The sequence below is a fragment of the Panthera tigris genome, chromosome E3 (assembly GCF_018350195.1).
Source record: "Panthera tigris isolate Pti1 chromosome E3, P.tigris_Pti1_mat1.1, whole genome shotgun sequence".
NCBI classification, from domain to species: domain Eukaryota; kingdom Metazoa; phylum Chordata; class Mammalia; order Carnivora; family Felidae; genus Panthera; species Panthera tigris.
Genome location: NC_056675.1, coordinates 25,231,397 through 25,247,684, shown reverse-complemented (window position 1 = coordinate 25,247,684; position 16,288 = coordinate 25,231,397). Strand labels below are relative to the sequence as shown.

Sequence of the window (16,288 nt, the reverse complement as noted above, 5' to 3'; positions counted from 1 at the left end):
ATTGTTTTCTTCCCCCCCCCCTTTCTTTTCTTCCTCATCCTGGATACAGAAAGAGAAAATTTTACTTTTATTTTTATTTTTTTACATTATTTTTATTTTTTTAATTTTTTATTCTTTTTCATTTTCTTTATTTCATTTTATTTTACAATTTTTTTATTTTTTTCTTACATTTTTCCTTCTTTCCCTTTCTTCTCTATTCTATCAAGCTTCTTTCAACAATGAGACCAAACACACCTAGACTCTAGCTTCCTTTATTTGGTTTTTTGCTTTGTTTTTGATTTTTTAATTTTAATTTTTTACTTTATTAGTTTTTTCTCCCTCCAAAATGAGAAAATGAAGGAATTCACCCCAAAAGAAAGAAGAGGAAGAAAGGACAGCCAGGAGCTTAATCAACATAGAAATAAGCAAAATATCTGTACTAGAAATATGAACCATGGTAAGAATACTAGCTTGAGTTGAAAAAAGCATAGAATCCTTTTCTTTGGAGATAAAAAAATAAAATTTAGTCAGGATGAAATTAAAAGTGCTATAACCAAGATGCAATCTCAAATGGATGCCAAGACACCAAGAATGAATGAAGCAGAGCAGTGAATCCACTATTTAGAAAACAAAATTATGGAACATAATGAAGCAGGAAAAAAGAGGGAAACAAAGGCAAATGATCACGATACATGACTTAGAAAACTAGGTGATTTGTTAAAAAGGAATAATAGCTGAGTCATAGGCGTCCAAGAAGATGAAGAGAGAGAAAAAAGGGCAGAAGTTTTGTGTGCACAAATTGTAACAGAAAATTTTCCTAATCTGGGGAAAGACACAGACATCAAAATCCAAGGAGCACAGGGAACTCACAATAGATTCAACAAAAGCTGACCATCACCAAGGCATATCATAGTCAAATTCACAAAATACACACACAAGGAAAGAGTTACGAAAGCAGCAGGGGGGAAAGGAAAAAGTCCTTAACCTATAAGGGAAGAAAGATCAGGTTCACTGTAGACCTATCCACAGAAACTTGGCAGGCCAGAAGGAGTTGCAGAATATATTCAATGGGCTGAATCAGAAAAATATGCAGCCAAGAATCTTTATCCAGAAAGGCTGACATTCAAAATAGGAGAGATAAAGAGTTTCCAAGACAAACAAAGACTAAAGGTGTTTGCGACCACTAAACCAGCCCTGCAAGAAATTTTAAGGGGGACTATTTGAGTGGAGAAAGACAAAACAAAACAAAAAAGACCAAAATCAACAAAGACTAGGAACGACCAGAGAACATCACCAGAAATACCAATTCAAAAGGCGACACAATGGCGCTAAAATCTTATCTTTTAGTACTCACTCTAGGTGTCAATGGACTAAATGCTCCCATCAAAAGACATAGGGTATCAGAATGGATAAGAAAATAAGACCCATCTATATGCTGCTTACAAGAGACTCATTTTAGACCTAAAGACACATGCAGATTGAAAGTAAGGGGATGTAGAACCATCTATCATGCTAATGGTTGTCAAAAGAAAGCTGGTGTAGCCATACTTATATCAGACAAGCTAGATTTTAAAATAAAGACTGTAACAGATTAAGAAGGGCATCATATAAAAATTAAGGGGTCTATCCAACAAGAAGATTTAACAATTATAAATATTTATGCCCCCAAAGTGGAGAAGCCAAATATATAAATCAGTTAATCACAAACATAAAGAAACTCATTGATAATAATACCATAAGAGTAGGGGACTTCAATACCCCACTTACAACAATGGACAGATCATTTAAGCAGAAAATCAACAAGGAAATAATGGCTTTGAATGACACACTGGACCAGATGGACTTAACAGATATATTCCAGAAATTTTCATCCTAAAGCAGAAGAATACACATTCTTCTCGAGTGCACATGGAACATCCTCCAGAATAGATCACATACTGGGTCACAAATCAGCTCTCAACAAGTACAAAAAGACTCAGATCATACCTGGCATATTTTCAGACCACAACACTATGAAACTCGAAATCAACCACAAGAAAAAATTTGTAAAGACCATGAATCCTTGGAGATTAAAGAACATCCTACTAAAGAATGAATGGGCTAACAAAGAAATTAAAGAGGAAATTAAAAGTACACAGAAGACGAGAAAATGAAAACATGACAGCCCAAAACCTCTGGGATGCAGCAAAGGCGGTCTTCAGAGGGAAGTATATAGCAATCCAGCCCATTCTAAAGAAGGACTAAAGGTCTCAAATACACAACCTAACCTTACACCTAACAGAACTGGAAAAAGAACAGCAAATAAGGCCTAAAACTATCAGAAGGGAAATAATAAAGATTAGAGCAGAAATAAATGATACTGAGATTAAAAACAAACAAACAAAAAAGCAGTAGAACAGATCAAATGACCAGAAGTTGGCTCTTTGAAAGAATAACAAAACTGATAAATACCTAGCCAGATTGATTAAAAAGAAAAAGGAAAGGACCAAATAGATAAAATCATGAATGAAAGAGAAGAGATCACAACCAATACTGCATAAATACAAACAATAATAAGAGAACATTATGAGCAATCATATGCTAACAAATTGGGAAATCTGGAAAAAATGGACAAATTTCTAAACATATATAAATTACCAAAATGAAAACAGGAATTTGAACAGACCCATCACCAGTACAGAAATTGAATCAGTAATCAAAAATCCCCCAACAAACAAGAGTTCAGGGCTGGATGGCTTTCCAGGGGAATGCTACCAAACATTTAAAGCGGAGTTAACATCTATTCTTTTGAAGCTGTTCCAAAAATATAAATGGAAGGAACACACCCAAACTCATTCTACAAGTCCAGAATTTTCTTGACTCTAAAACCAAAGACCTCACGAAAAAGAACTACAGACCAAATTCCCTAATGAACATGGATACAAAAATTCTCAACAAGATACTAGCAAACCAGATCCAACAATACATTAAAAGAGTTATTCACCACAATCAAGTGGGATTTATTCCTGGGATACAGGGCTGGTTCAATAGGTACAAATCAATCAATGTGATACATCACATTATTAAAAAAAAAAAAAGGACAAGAACCACTTGATCCTCTCAATAGATGTTGAAAATGTATTTGACAAAATACAGTATTCTTTCTTGATAAAAAAAAAAACCCTCAAAAAGTAGGGATAGAAGGATCAACCCTCAAGATCATAAAAGCCATATTTGAGAGAACCACTACTAATGTCATCCTCAGTAGGGAAAGACTGAGAGCTTTCCTCATAAGTCAGAAACACGACAAAGCTGTCCATTCTCACCATTGTTATTCAATATAGTGTTGCAAGTCCTGGCCTCAGCCATAAGATAACACAATGAAATATTAGTCATCCAAATCTGCATGGGAGATGTCAAACTTTCACTCTTCGCAGACAACACGATAGTGTATGTGGAAAACCCAAAAGACTCCACCAAAAAAATTGCTAGAGCTAATCCATGGATTCAGGAAAGTTGCAGGATATAAAATCAATGTATGGAAATCAGTTGCATTTATATACACCAATAATGAAGCAGAAAGAGAAATCAAGGAATCGATCCCATTTACAATTGCACCAAAACCCATAAAATACCTAGGAATAACCTAAGCAAAGAGGTGATAAATCTATGCACTGAAAACTACAGAAAACTTATGAAAGAAATTGAAAACATAAAAAAATGGAAAAATATTCCATGCTCATGGATTAGATGAATAAATATTGTTAAAATGTTGATACTACCCAAAGCAACCTACATATTCAATGCAATCCCTATCAAAATAACACCAGAATTCTTCACAGAGCTAGAACAATTCTAAAATTTATATGGAACCAGAAAAGACCCCAAATAGCCAAAGAAACCCTGAAAAGAAAACCAAAGCTGGAGGTATCACAATGCTGGACTTCAAGCTGTATTACAGAGCTGTAATTATCAAGACGATATGGTACTGGCACAAGAACAGACACATCGATCAGTGGAACAGAATAGAGAACCCAGACATGGACCCACAAACATATGGCCAACTAATCTTTGACAAAGCAGGAAAGAATATCCAATGGAAAAAAGACGGTCTCTTTAGCAAATGGGGTGGGAAAACTGGACAGCAACATACAGAACCTGGACCACTTTCTTATACCATGCATAAAAATAAACTCAAAATGGATGAAAGACCTAGATGTAAAACAGGAAGCCATCAAAATCCTAGAGGAGAAAACAGGCAACAACCTTTGTGATCTCAGCCACAGCATCTTCCTACTTGACATGTTTCTAGAGGCAAGAGAAACAGAAACAAAAATAAACTCCTGGGACCTCATCAAGATAAAAAGTTCTGCACAGCAAAGGAAAGAATCAGGACAACTAAAAGGCAACCAACGGAATGGGAGAAGATATTTGCAAATGACATTATCAAATAAAGGGTTAATATCCCAAATCTATAAGGAACTTATCAAACTCAATGATCAAAAAAACAATCCAGTGAAGAAATGGGAAAAAGACATGAACAGACACTTTTCCAAAGAAGACATTCAATGGCTAACAGACACATGAGAAAATGCTCAACACCACTCATCATCAGGGAAATAAAAACCAAAACGACAATCACATACCACCTCACACTTGTCAGGGTGGCTAAAATTAACAACTCAGGCAACAACAGATATTATTGACGGTGTGGAGAAAGAGTAACTCTATTGCACTGTTGGTGGGAATGCAAATTGGTGCAGTCACTCTGGAAAACAGTATGGAGATTCCTCAAAAAATTAAACAACCCAGCAATTGCACTACTAGGAATTTATCCAATGGATACAAACATCCTGATTCAAAGGGGCACATGCACCCCAGTGTTTATAGCAGTGCTATCAACAAGAGTCAAATTATGGAAAGAGTCCAAATGTCCATCAACTGATTAATGGATAAAGAAGATGTGATACACACACACACACACACACACACACACACACACAACACACACAGTGGAATACTACTCAGCAATGAAAAAGAATGAAATCTTGCCATTTGCCACAACATGGATGGAACTGAAGGTTATTGTGTTAAGTGAAATAAGACAGAGAAAAACAGATATCATATCATTTCACTCATACATGGAATTTGAGAAACTTAACAGATGAACATAGGGGAAGGGAAGGAAAAATAAGATTAAAAAAAAGAGACGGAGACAAACCACAAGAAACTCTTATATACAGAGAACAAACTGAGGGTTGATGGGGGGCTGGTTTGGAGGTGGGTTAAATGGGTGACAGGCATTAAGGAAGACAGTTTTCGGGATGAGCACTGTCATATGTCAGAGATGAATCACTGGGTTCCACTCCTAAAGCCAAAACTACACTAATTAGTTTTGGCTCAATTAGTTAACTAATTTGAGAATAATAATAATAAAAAAGATACAATTCTGAAAAGTAATGAAGGTGAAAAGAAGGTGGAAGGAAAACTACTAGATCACTTATATAAACTTAGAGAACTCAGCAATTCCATAAAGCACAATAATATCTGTTTCATACGGATCCCAGAAGAGCTAAAGTAGGAAAAATGGGCAGAAGGTGTTTTTGAACGAATTATAGCTCAGAACTTCCCTAATCTGGGGATGGAAACAAGTATTCAAGTCCAAGAGGCACGGAGAACTCCCCTCAAAATCAACAAAAACAGGTCAACACCAAGACACATCATTGTGAAAATTACAAAATACAAAGATAAAAATAGAATCCTGAAAGCAGCGAGGGACAAAAGGTCCTTAACCTCTTAGGGGACACATGTAAGGTTAGCAACAGACTTGTCCACAGAAACTTGTCAGGCCAGACAGGAGTGGCATAGTATATTCAAAGCCCTAAATAAGACAAATATACAGCCAAGAATACTATCTCCAGCAAGGCCATCATTCAGAATAGAAAGAAAGATACAGAGTTTCCAAGACAAGCAAAAACTAAAGGATTTTGTGAACACTAAACCAGCTCTACAAGTAATATTAAAGGAAACCCTTTGAGCAGGAAAGAGAGACCAAAAGCAACAAAGACTAGAAAGGAACAGAGATAATCCAAGGGAACAGCAACTTTATAGATAATACAATGACACTAAATTCATATTTATCAATAATTACTGAATGTAAATAGACCAAATGTTCTAATCAAAAGGCACAGGGTACCAGAATGTATTAAACACAAAACCCATCGGGGCGCCTGGGTGGCTCAGTTGGTTGAGCGTTCGACTTTGGCTTAGGTCATGATCTCACAGCTCATGAGTTTGAGCCCCGCGTCGGGCTCTGTGCTGACAGCTCAGAGCCTGGAGCCTGCTTTGGATTCTGTGTCTCCCTCTCTCTCTGCCTCTCATCCACTCGTATTCTATCTCTGTCTCTCTCAAAAATAAACATTAAGAAAAAAATTTAAAAACCACACAAAACCCATCAATATGCTGCTTGCAAGAGACTAAAGACACCTTCAGATTGAAAGTGAGGCGGTGGAGAATCACTGATCATGCAAATAGACATCAAAAGAAAGCTGGAGTAGCCATATTTCTATCAGACAAACTAGATTTTAAGCCAAAGACTGTAATAAGAGATGAAGAAACACACTATATCATAATAAAGGGGTCTGTCCAACAAGATCGAACAATTATAAATATTTATGCTCCCAACTTGAAAGAAGCCAAATATGTAAATCAATTAATCACAAACATAAAGAAACTAATTTATAATAATACAATAATAGTAGGGCTCTTTAACACCCCACTTATAGCAATGGACATATCTAAGCAGAAGATCAACAAGGAAACAATGGCTTTGAATGACACACTGGACAAGATGGACTTAACAAATATATTCACAACATTCAATCACAAAGTAGCAGAATACACGTTTTTCACTTGTGATGAATACCTGGTATTGTATGAAAGTGCTGAATCACTAAACACTAAATTGTACACCTGAAACTGATATTAAACTATATGTTAACTAATTTAAAGAAAAACTTTTTTTAAAGAGTTCCATTTGTTCCACACCCTCACCAACACTTGTTGTTGTGAACCTTTTACATTTTAGTCATTCTGGTACGTATGCCATAGTATTTCATTATAGTTTAATATAAACTTTTAAATGCTTATTTGAGAAAGAGAGAGAAAGAGTTTGAGCAGGGGAGGGTCAGAGAGAGAGAGGGAGACACAGAATCCGAAGTAGGCTCCAGGCTCTGAGCTGTCAGCACAGAACTCAATGTGGGGCTCAAACTCACAGACTGTGAGATCATGATCTGAGCCAAGGTTGGACATTCAATTGACTGAGCCACCCAGCCACCCCTATAGTTTAATATGATTTTAAGGGCCATATAGTAGTTCATTCCGTCAAAATGGTAAAGTTTTTTACTTTACTAATCTCTTATTTTTGGACATTCAGAGGGCTTTTTTTTTTGTTTTTCTTTTTTAAAGTTTATTTATTTTGAGAGAGAGAGCATGTGAGCAGGGGAAGGGCAGAGAGAGAGAGGGAGAGAGAGACAGAATCCCAAGCAGGCCCCATGGTGTCAGTGCAGAGCCCAACTCCAGGCTCAAACTCATGAACCATGAAATCATGACTGGAGCTGAAACCAAGAGTCAGACACTTAACCTACTGAGCCACCCAGCACCCTTGTTTAGTTTTTCAATTTTTTTACTTTACAAACACTCAGATGATCATCCTTTACCATAAAATTTTTGTTTGCCAAAATCAGAAAAAAAGGGGTTATCACTACAGATATCACTTACACGTATTAGAAAGATAATAAGAGGGGTGCCTGAGTGGCTCTGTCAGTTAAGCGTCTGACTTCGGCTCAGGTCATGATCCCACGGTTTGTGGGTTCGAGCCTCACGTCAGGCTCTGGGCTGATAGCTCAGAGCCTGGAGCCCACTTTGGATTCTGTGTCTCCCTCTATCTGCCCCTCCGCTGCTTGCACTCTTTCTCTTGCATTGTCTTAAAAATAAATAAATGTTAGGGGCGCCTGGGTGGCTCAGTCGGTTAAGCATCTGACTTCGGCTCAGGTCATGATCTCGCGGTCCATGAGTTCGAGCCCCGCATCAGGCTCTGTGCTGATAGCTCAGAGCCTGGAGCCTGTTTCTGATTCTGTGTCTCCCTCTCTCTCTGACCCTCCCCCGTTCATGCTGTCTCTCCCTGTCTCAAAAATAAATAAACGTTAAAAAAAATTTTTAAAGATAATAAGAAAATACTATGAACAATTTTATGTCAACAAATTCAACAATATAGATGAAATGGAAAGATTCCTTAAAAAATTTATAACTTACCATACAAAATAAAACAAAAAGCCTAAAAAATCCAATATGTATTGTAATAACTGAAATATTTATTAACAAACTTACCAGAAGGAAAGCCCTAGTCCCAAGTGGTTTTACTGGTAAGTCCTATCAAAAATTTATGGGAGAAATAACACCAAATTTACAAAAACTCTTTCAGACAGTAGAAGAGCAAGTTACACAGGATATTATCAGATTTTAAGTTTTTGCCAATGTGACAAGTGAAAAATATTTCATGCTAGTCTTATTTGTTCTTTGATTATTAGTAAGATTGAAATTTTTCTTATGTTTATTGGTCTCTCTCTCATTTTAATACATGAATGTTTGTCTTTTTCTGATTGATTTTTAAGAGCTTGCTACAAAGTAAAGATAGTATCCCATTAGCTATCAAATGTGCTACAAACTGAAGCTACTTTTTAAAACTCCACATAGTGTAATTCATATGAAAGCTATGTGTGCAAGAGGTAATAACATAGGGTGATGTGCTGATTATGAAATTAAAAGTCCTCAATATACAGTCCTTCCACTTACATGCTATGACCTAAAATGCCTGCTCGCCATTAGAGAACTTTGAGTACAGGTATTATTATCTCACAGATCAAAACTGGGGGAGAAGTGGATCATTAATCCAGTCATTTCTTTACATGATGAAATCACTTAGCAGATTTTCAGTAGTGCCCTGAGGCACAAGGAGACAGGATAGGTTGGTTTTGATGGAAAAGGAGACAGGACATGAAAATCCAGAATATAAAAACCATAACACTCCCACAGGACAGAAGGAGGCCTTATGCAGCCAGATAAGGGAGAGACAATGAAGTGAGACAACCCCCAAGTGGGGAAATATTTCATTACAGACTAGGGCCTACAACATATTTGTCTGGGGCTTAATCTATAAAGGGAACCAGAAATGTAATAAGACAAAGAAATATGTAGTATTTTAATTCCTCTCAGAGAGACTGAGAGTGTGTGGCTGGAAGTAATATGGGATACTTTGTAAGAATCCTAATGTTTTCACTCTTATGTGAAACTTATCCTGAGAAACTTAACAGAAGCCCATGGGGGAGGGGAAGGAAAAAAAAAAAAAAAGAGGTTAGAGTGGGAGAGAGCCAAAGCATAAGAGACTCTTAAAAACTGAGAACAAACTGAGGGTTGATGGGGGGTGGGAGGGAGGGGAGGGTGGGTGATGGGTACTGAGGAGGGCACCTTTTGGGATGAGCACTGGGTGTTGTTTGGAAACCAATTTGACAATAAATTTCATATATTGAAAAAAAATTTAAAAAAAATAAAACAAAAATAAATAAATAAATAAATAAATAAATAAATAAATAAACAAACATTAAAACAAAGGAAAAAAAAAGAATCCTATAAAAGACACATGAGAAAAAGCAAGTAGTTGCAACACACGCAACTACGGAAAGTAGTTCAGACCAACTGCAGAGCTTCCATTCTGGCTAAGAGGGGCATGCAAGTCTGGCGGCACAGCTGATTTGCTTGGAACTCTGGGGATGAGGCTGCATGCTGTCACCTATGCCCTTCTTTTTCACCCTCCCCATACAGCAAACAGCCTTTCCCCCAAACAGATGTTGAACAAGTGTATAACGAATATTGGTTAAATGCTGGTTATAAAGAATACTGGGCTATCAGAGGGGCTACACATCTCAGTCTCACCCCGGCTGCAGGCGGGGGGAGGGAAGAGAAGTGGAGAGACACCACAGTTTTCATGGGATTCACTTGAATCCTCATGCTCTGAAGTTTGCTCTCTCCTCCCTGCCTTACAAAACAAAGAGAAAAAGAAGAAAAGGATAAAAGTCAGAGGATGTGTTTTGTTAACAAACAAACAAACAAACACCAAAACTCCTATCCCCTCCCTATAAAGAAAGGGTGATAGAGGTCCAACATCTCTTACCTACCATTCTGAAATCTGACAAGCTCTGAAAAACAAAAGTGCTTTTCATATCTCATTTGGCAACAAAACCCAACCTATCAGGAAGTGAAACCATGTATAGTCTTTATTCATTCTAATTAATAGGAATATTCACCAATGCAGAAATATTTATGAGTATGATCTCAAGATGCAGCTTCTGATCCTGCAAGGGGAGTAGCATGGCTCTAGATATCATTATCACCTTAATAAAAACTGAAAAATACTGAATTTTAAAACATGTTAGCCATATAGATTTCAGGTAAGAAAAAATATTCAAAGACATTTTATGAGCTGCAAATGAGAAAATGTTCAACCAGAACAGTGCCTGACAGCTGAAAAACAGGAGTTCCATTTTCTTCTGCCCATATTTTGCTTGTGTGAATAGGAGCCCTTCTTCAGAAGTTAGCTCCAGGCTGGTTAATGGGGGTCAGATATCACAAATGAAGTACTGAGTAAAAATATTGGCAAGTTATATAAAAAATATAGAGTTTATATCCCTGATATATCCACAGTTCTTTAAAGAGAAAAATATCAAACTTGATAGGAAATTAGGCAAAATACATGAATAGACAGTTTACAGGAAAAGATAAACAAATGTGCCTTAAACATTAAAAAAAACCTGTAATGTTAATTTTGATTTGGAAATTGTTTTTCTCAGTTTTGTATGCTTAAAAGGTCCTCAAAACAATGGTGTCTAATAGTAATGAATCAACATAGAGCCTAGATCATGACTTCTAAATACCACTCCCTTTTCAAGGAGATCCTGTGAGAAATTGATGTTTCCAAGTGTAGAGCAGAGAAAATACCAGGTAAGCCTGGGACCTCTTGTTATATCAGAAAGTAAAGAAGTAATCAAATAATGATGGGGGCATGTCAAAGGGCTGTCATTGACCTAACTTGATAAAATTTAGGCATCAAAAAGAATAATCATTGCAATTGGTTAAAAAAAACATTGTAGTTTTGGGCTGCCTGGGTGGCTCAGTCAGTTAACTGTCCAACGTTCGGCTCAGGTGATGATCTCACAGTTTGTGGGTTTTTTTGTTTGTTTTTTTTTTTATGGAAAATCCCTTATTATTTTTTTAATGTTTATTTGTTTTTGAGAGACACAGAGACAGAATGAGAGTGGGTTAGGGGTAGAGAGAGAGGGAGACACAGAATCCAAAGCAGGCTCCAGGCTCTGAGATGTCAGCACAGAGCCCGACATGGGGCTCGAACTCCCGAACCGTGAGATCATGACCCGAGCCAAAGTCAGACACTCAACCAGCTGAGCCACCCAGGTGCCCCCAGTTTGTGGGTTTGAGACCACAGTTTGTGGGTTCAGGCTTTGTGCTGACAGCTCAGAACCTGGAGCCTGCTTTGGATTCTGTGTCTCCCTCTCTGTCTGCCCCTCCCCTGCTTGCACTCTGTCTCTCTATCTCTCTCAAAATAAATAAATAAATAAATAAATAAATAAATAAATACTATTAGGTGATCCCTAATAACCTCCCAAAGTCCCCACCTCCTAACATCATCTCCTTGGGGGATAGGATTTCAAAACAAATTTGGGATGGGGGATGTAAATATTCAGACCACAGCAATGAGGAAACAATCACGCACATGCAGTATGTGAGATATTCAACAAGATTACTCACCTGGATTCAAAGGCAATGGCATGGGAACAAAAGCAGAAGGATTCCTCGAGGTCAGAAAAGACCAACAAAACAACAACAAAATGCAACACATGGATCTTGTTTGGATCCTAGATATTTAAAAAAAAAAAAAGACATTTTGAGACAATTGAGGAGATTTTAGTTTGGAATAGGTATAAATTGTATTAAGGAATTATGTTTAATTATTTTAGGTGTGAAACAGTACTATTGTTATACAGGAGAGTGTCCTTACGTTTCAAGGATGAATGCTGAAGAATTTAAATGTGAAGAGAGTAATGTCTGCAACTAACTTTCAAATGATTTAGAAAAAAATGTGTATATACATATATATGTGTATATTCATATATGTGTATGTATGTCTGTGCATGTAAATAATGAGAGAAATAACCCAAATAGGGTAACAAGTTAAAGTACCCCCAAATGATTCTGATTCTAAAGATCCCCAAAACATACTTTGAAAACTATTAAGCTAGGCAATGTTCAAACTGGATTCCCCAAATTAGTATTTCTGATGGTGGCTGGTGGAAGCTCCCAGAAGCCAAAGGATAATCCATATCTCCATGCATGTCTCTCTTAGTGCCTCAATTCAATCATGGTAATATCTGGGATTTCTTAATACACTTTCATGAATGGACTTGTTCCCACTGGTTTTCTTCTCTGGCTTTTATAATCTTATATTCTGCTTTTTTTTTTTAAATCTTATAATACAAGGCTTTCCTCATCATGTATATCAATACAGACAACGTCTGATCTGCCTCAGAAATGTCTGTTTCAAGAGTCAGTAACTCTCAACTGAAATTGCAGTGTGGGAGCAGGTGACTTTTTCCTTTGATTTCACAACCTCTCAAGGCAAGTAGATATTATTTCTTCTTCTTTTGTTGGGTAAAGTGTCTGGAGCTCTATGGTGCCTTCTACTTCTAAAGCTCCATCCTTCAATACTGACTGGTCCAAGAGAAAATTGTACAATGTGAGGGCATGAACAACTTCCTAAAACATGAAAATAAAATGCACACATTTTTATATAATTATTTAGAAGAGTAGGCTGGTACAGTGGAAGAGGTCAGAATTTAGCACCAGAAGACTGATGAAGACTTTACCAGTATGATCCTAATTTTTACCAGTAGTGTGGCCTTGGACAACTTATACCTAAACTTCTTTTTTTTTTTTTTAATTTTTTTAACGTTTATTTATTTTCGAGACAGGGAGAGACAGAGCATGAATGGGGGAGGGTCAGAGAGAGGGAGACACGGAATATGAAGCAGGCTCCAGGCTCTGAGCTGTCAGCACAGAGTCCGACGCGGGGCTAGAACTCACGGACCGCAAGATCGTGACCTGAGACGAAGTCGGCCGCCTAACCGACTGAGCCACCCAGGCACCCCCCTCAACTTCTAAGATTAGATAGATAACTTCTAAATGACCAGACTACGAGTTGATACCCTTACTTCTCACTTGAAACACAATTTCCTCCCTTAGAAGCAGAAGGCAACATCTAAGGCAGCTGGGTGTTCTCTTCCGTAAACAGGTAATTATGACCACCTAGGTAATGTGGCATGTACAAAGGGATAGAAGGAGGTAACTTTCAAGCTCTGAGACTGCAAGGATGTTTTCACAAAAGGCATCCCACGTGTTTTCTCACTCATTCTGCAAACACCTGTATGCACTGTGATTAGTCCCGTTTTAGAAATGAGAAAATTGAGTCTAAGTGACATGAAGCAGAAGGCACAGAGTATTTATACTTGACTAAGGGGGGATTCTCATAGAAATACCTGTATAAAAGCAGCGACATTATTTCATCAAAATCCCAACTATTCATTTATTCAGGTGATCTGTCACCAAAAGCCTCAGTCATTTCTAAGTCACTGCAGCGATCATACACCGTGAACCATGAGGAAGCAAGAAGGACACTTTAAGGGAATTTGAGAAACAGACAGAGGAGTCTGGGGATGACAAGTAAAAGCCACCAGGTTCCCAAGGAGGATAGAAATGCAATGAACATGATTGCCTCAATAAGAGGCTTGGCTAGAGTATATTTATGGTCCAGAAGAGAGAAGGATGGAGGTAGGGAGACTGAGAAGGAGATCCCTTCCCCGATTCTTATACAATAGCAGGAGGGACAGAAAGAAATGGCAAAATTCTAAGTGGTATTTTGAACGGTACATCTTTTTAATGTATTTACTGAATCTTCACAAAATACAAGCTAATTTTACCTATAGTTTCTCATTTTATTTTATACAATTTTTTTGTGTGTGATAGGAGCTATTAGTGTCCTGACTTCATTAACAGGCTCAGAGAGGTTACGTGGTTTCCCCTGATAAGTTTCTGGGTCAAAATTCGAACTCAAACCTTTGACTTCAAGTTCCATGCATTTTCTTCTTCTTAATGATCACTAGAGAGAGGAGTTTAGGGAAAAGCAACTTCAATGCTTTCCAACCCAAGAAATCTTTGGAATGATGGTAACCAGCAAGAGAAAAAAGTAGGTACAATGGAAAACTAAATAGGGCAAAGGTCATAGTATAAGATAGTAATAACAATGGATATGTATCCAGATTGTTTCTTTTTTCCCCATAACAAATAGTTAATATAAATTGTGTAAAGGAGCATGGGACATATAGAAGCTGCAAAACTTGCTTATAAGGGAATAATTGTTTTGTAAATACATCGTAAGAATTTATTGTTAAAATGATTTATATAATGACATCAGTGAACAGCAGACAAAAATAATTTATTGAACAAATGTTTATTTAAGTATCTCTTATGTGTCACATGCTGTTCTATGCCTTGGGCATACTATAGTGAATAAATCAGATAAAGTCTCTACCTTTGTAGATCTCATATAATAATGAAGAGATAGTCAAGGGCACCTGGGTGGCTCAGTCAGTGAAGCATAAGACTCTTGACATCAGCTCAGATCATGATCTCACGGTTGGTGGGATCAAGCCCTGTGTCGGGTTCTCTGTCCCTCCCCTACTCACACTGTCTCTCTCAAAATAAATAAATAAATAAATAAATAAATAAATAAATAAATATATATATTTTAATTTTTTTTTCAACGTTTTTTTATTTATTTTTGGGACAGAGAGAGACAGAGCACGAACGGGGGAGGGGCAGAGAGAGAGGGAGACACAGAATCTGAAACAGGCCCCAGGCTCCGAGCCATCAGTCCAGAGCCTGACGCGGGGCTCGAACTCACGGACCGCGAGATCGTGACCTGGCTGAAGTCGGACGCTTAACCGATTGCGCCACCCAGGCGCCCCAATAAATATTTTTTAAAAACTCATTAGGATAGTGGTACCTGGGTGGCTCAGTTGGTTTTGCATCTGACTTTGGCTCAGGTCATGATCTCGCAGTTGCAGTTGTGGGTTTGAGGCCCGCGTTGGGCTCTGTACTGACTGCTCGAAGCTTGGAGCCTGCTTCAGATTCTCATTCTCTCTCTCTCTCTCTCTCTCTCTCTCTCCTCTCTCCTGCTCGTCCTCTGTCTCTCTCTGTCTCAAAAATAAAAAATGTTAAAAAATTAAAAAAGAATAGCTAGGATATAGGCAGTAAACAAGCAAATTAATCAGCAATAGCTCAAATACCATGAAGTGCTAGAAAGGAAATAATAGGGGCGCCTGGGTAGCTCAGTCAGTTAAGCATCGGACTTCCGCTCAGGTCATGATCTCACGGTCCGTGAGTACTAAGCCCTGCGTCGGGCTCTGTGCGTGTCAGTTCAGAACATGGAGGCTCTTTCAGATTCTGTGTCTCCTCTCTCTCTGCCCCTCCCCCACTCATGTTCTGTCTCTCTCTATCAAAAAAATGAATAAATGTTTAAAAAGTTTGTAAAAAAGGAAATAATACAGGATGAGGGGTGATAATGTGACATTCTGAAAATGTGACATTTGACCTGATACCTGGTGAACAAGAATCAGTTATATGAAAATTTGAGTTGAAAATTTGAGTTGATGTATTCCAGGCTAAGGGAACAGTGAATGCAAAGGCCCTGAAGTAGGAACAACTTTGGCATGTTCAATGAACAAAGAAGATGGCTGGAGCATGGTGGGCAAGGGAGCGAAAAGTGGGAATAGATAAGGCTAGAGAGGTAGGCAAGAGCAAGGATATGTAGAGCAGTGGTTCTCAGTCCTCTCTGCTCATTAGAGTCACTAAGAAGTACTTTGTAAATGGGGCGCCTGGGTGGCTCAGTCGGTTGAGCATCCGACTTCGGCTCAGGTTATGATCTCACGGTCCATGAGTTTGAGCCCAAGGTCGGGCTCTGTGCTGACAGGTCAGAGCCTGGAGCTTGCTTTGGATTCTGTCTCTTGCCCCTCCCCCACTCACGCTCTGTCTCTATCAAAAAATGAATAAACGTTAAAAAATTAAAAAAACAAACAAGTACTTTCTAAAAATAGGGATGTACTGTGTCCCCTCTCTCAGAGAGCCTGATTTAATTGGACTGAAGTGG

At 37.9% G+C, this 16,288-nt stretch overlaps 1 protein-coding gene across 1 annotated transcript in view; it reads right to left on the bottom strand.

Annotated features, from left to right (window-relative positions):
• Positions 1 to 11,890, bottom strand: part of LOC102967166 (transport and Golgi organization protein 1 homolog) — a 44,777-nt gene extending 32,887 nt beyond the window's left edge. The window contains exon 1 of the mRNA XM_042972055.1: positions 11,836 to 11,890. The gene's annotated coding sequence lies outside the window, so the exon portion shown is untranslated. The remainder of the gene's footprint in view (positions 1 to 11,835) is intronic.
• Between the last annotated feature and the right edge of the window lie 4,398 nt (positions 11,891 to 16,288).